Source organism: Azolla caroliniana, unplaced genomic scaffold (genome assembly GCF_043228905.1).
Source record: "Azolla caroliniana isolate FFs.n. ecotype wild unplaced genomic scaffold, voAzoCaro1.0.p SCAF_18, whole genome shotgun sequence".
NCBI classification, from domain to species: Eukaryota; Viridiplantae; Streptophyta; class Polypodiopsida; order Salviniales; family Salviniaceae; genus Azolla; species Azolla caroliniana.
The window spans coordinates 6,075,718-6,078,946 of record NW_028230453.1 but is presented as its reverse complement, the minus strand read 5'-3'; the positions used below and the strand labels follow the sequence as shown (position 1 = coordinate 6,078,946).

Below are 3,229 nucleotides of genomic sequence, written 5' to 3'. Positions count from 1 at the left end.
GTCAAAACGTTAGTTATCAAATGGGGTTACCAATCTTGGTTGAAAGAGGGGTAAACAAGAGCAATTCACTATGAATGATATATATGAGCTTTAGTTATAAACGGGCAATCGGTCGGCTATGTTTTGCGGGAGAATATATCATCCGAATAAAATACAATTCATCGATCGTGTCCCATGAGATCGTATATGATCCTAACAAATGATAATCACTCGCGTGAATCATATCCAAAATCCTAGCAAAAAATGTCAGTCAGTCAATCATGTCCTATGGATCGTATTCGATCCTAACAAACGGCAATTGTTCGGCCCTTATATTATCCCATAGACGGTATCCGATCATGTCGAAGTGTAAGCACACGGGCTTGTTCCATGGATCATCAAGTATCCAACCCTAACAAATCGCAATCAATCGGTTCCATTCCGTAGACAGAGAGAGTACACACACAGAGTATGTACTTGCAATCGCACGCCATTTCCAACGATTTGTGTGAAAGAGAAACGCAGGCGAAATCCAACAGACAGACAGACAGACAGACGGAGAAGGAGGGAGCGGCAGAGATTATGCAGACGGAAAGAGAGAGAGAGAGAGAGAGAGAGAGAGAGAGAGAGAGAGAGCTCACCATCCATCCATCCATCCATCCTTAAGACAGACAGACAGACAGACAGAAAGAAAGAAAGAATGAATGAAAGAAGTGAAACCCCAAAAGAGAAAGAAAAATGTCTGTCTGTCTGTCTGTCCGTCCCGTCCATGCTGCCCCAGCATTCTCTCTCTCTCTCTCTCTCTCTCTCTCGCTCTGTTGCACCGTTCTTTTATTTGCGTTTCAATATTGGTTCCGTTGATTTTGCAGCAGCCATTAGCAGACCATCTCTCAACGCACCCTCAAATTCCAGGTTAGTGTGTGTGTGTGTGTGTGTTTTCGGTGATAAAAGCAAGGAAAAAGATGTGATAAAAGCAAGAAAAAAGATGTGATAAAGCAAGAATAAAGCAGTGGTAAAGCAAGAATAAAGCAGTGGTAAAGCAAGGAAAATGTAGTGATAAAGCGAGGGAAATGCAGTGGCGAAGGAAAAAAAAAGAAAAAGAAGGAAAAAATTTAGTCATGAACGGGAGGAAAATGTGGTGATAAATGAAGGAACGTGCAGTAATAAAAGGAGAAAATAATGCAGTGATAAAGCAAAGGCATTGAAGTGATAAAAGAATGAAATTGTGCAGTGATAAAGCAAAGACAATGAAGTGATGAAAGAAGAAAAAGATTGTAGTGATAACGCAAGAAAAACTGCTTTAAGTCGCTGCAGTAGTTAAAGCAACAAAATGGAGGGATAAAACACGGGAAATGCAGTGGTAATGGCAACAAAACGCAGAAAATGTGATCTTTTTTTGTATCTCTCTTCTCAGCTTCTGCTTCAAGTAGATTTCCTCGTTGAGGTCGCTTACTCTTACATTCCACGGAAATCCTTCAAATATAGTTTTCTTTTGAGTTTTCTGTTCCTTCTCTCCCCCCTTTAGAATGTTGTTTAAACGGATTACCTACATATCTGATTCCCACAATAATCTGCATATTCTTCTTTATCAGACCAGTAAATATCCATTGCCACTGCTTTGTATTTGCTGAAATTGATTCTATCCTGTTTTCTCACCTGACCCTAGATTCTTGGTTTCCCCATGGAATCCACCCCGTGGAAATGCTTCTGCTTCCTCTTGTAAATATAGAGTATAAAGACCATGGAAATGATCTCAATGTATGAAAGCATATGCTTAAAAGCCCATCCTCCATAACTTAAAGAGGCTATATAATACTGTACATTTGTATGAGACTATCTTCATGAATTTCATTGTGTCATTATGCTTCATTTGTAATATAATATATGTCACTTCATTCTAAGCGGTGTGTAAGTCATGGTGTTATATATTTCAAAATTTAAGCTTGCCAAGAGTATACCACTCTCATTTTCCTTGTGTATGTAAAATTTGAACATACTAACATTCTGAAATGGTTGATTTTCATGCAGGTATTACATTCAAGATCGGATATGGCTGTTGCGATTTCAGCAATCAAAATTCCAACAGTAAAGGTAAAATGAAGTCTCAATTCCATATGAAAAGTTTATGGTAGTTTCTTTATAATGTATTATGCCTGTTTATAGCATCTTTTTTTGGTCAATATATCCACCTCATACAATGATATGAGCTTGGATACTCTGACTATTTTAACAGCTAAGATATGTTAACATTGCATGATGAACAGGTATAATTTCTAGGACAGCATAATGCTACAGCAAAGGAGATATACTGCAACTCAAGCGTCAAGATATAATGACCAAATAGGTTTCCTCGATAACATATTTTGCCGTTCTCTTAGAGGCTTCTTCCCCTCACCATATAATATAATATGGTGAGATAGTTGTTTATCTTCAATTGCGATATTGGCTGAACGGCTCAAAACATGACAGTAGTTTAAGCATAGTGTAGGATTCATTGTAACTGATGCCAGCTTCTATGGTGTCACTCAAGATCATATATACATATATTATGATGTACAGCACATTTTGTAGTTATGGACCGGGATCTTTTCTTTCTATGGACAAGAAGAGACACACAGAGTCCTAGATGTTCTAGCTCACTTTCAGTGGAGAAAATAGAAATGATTTGAGGCAAAGTTCCCTTTTGGTCTTTTGTTTTTGGAATCAATTTGCTACAGATGCCCTTGTCCACTTTCAATGAAGCAATGATTTGAGTGAAAGGTCTTCTGATTTTTTTTTTGAATCAATTTGCAGCTGATTTGTGATGACTGTTAGAGTTTAGGTATTCTTAGGGCTTACGAAAACATTAATCAATTTTGTTGCCTTCTATATCAAGGACAAGACTCTATCTTGTTATCAAGGATCGAGTTTGAACACAATATATGTTGAGAATGTAGAGCTTATACGCTGAGAATAGGAGCACATGAAGAATGAAAATACATGCATATAAGTGTAAACTTTGGGCATATTACCCATGAGATCCATGATGAAGACAGAAGTGTTGCAGGACCCAAGTGGAATCGCGATGGTTCTCTCATAAAACACATAAGTCTTGCAAGAACCAAGTGGATTTATCTTATGTTGGTTATCCACGAAGACAAGTTTTTCAAGACCAAGTAGAATTTTCCATGTAAACTTGAAGCTCGTGAGGCTGGATCATAAAACATCCTCCATGCTTTGTATTGATGGATATGCCAATTTATTTTTATAT

The 3,229-nt window shown here is 37.7% G+C and overlaps 1 long non-coding RNA gene across 5 annotated transcripts; it reads left to right on the top strand.

Moving 5' to 3' along the window:
* The first annotated feature begins 601 nt into the window (after positions 1–601).
* Positions 602–2,738, top strand: LOC147852259 (uncharacterized). 5 transcript variants are annotated; one of them, XR_015531482.1, is made up of 3 exons: positions 602–891; positions 2,008–2,070; positions 2,244–2,738. It is a non-coding gene; the product is annotated as an uncharacterized LOC147852259 (long non-coding RNA). The 5 variants fall into 5 exon arrangements; XR_015531485.1 differs by lacking the exon at positions 602–891 and adding an exon at positions 1,099–1,339; XR_015531483.1 differs by lacking the exon at positions 602–891 and adding an exon at positions 1,106–1,423.
* The last annotated feature ends 491 nt before the right edge of the window (positions 2,739–3,229 follow it).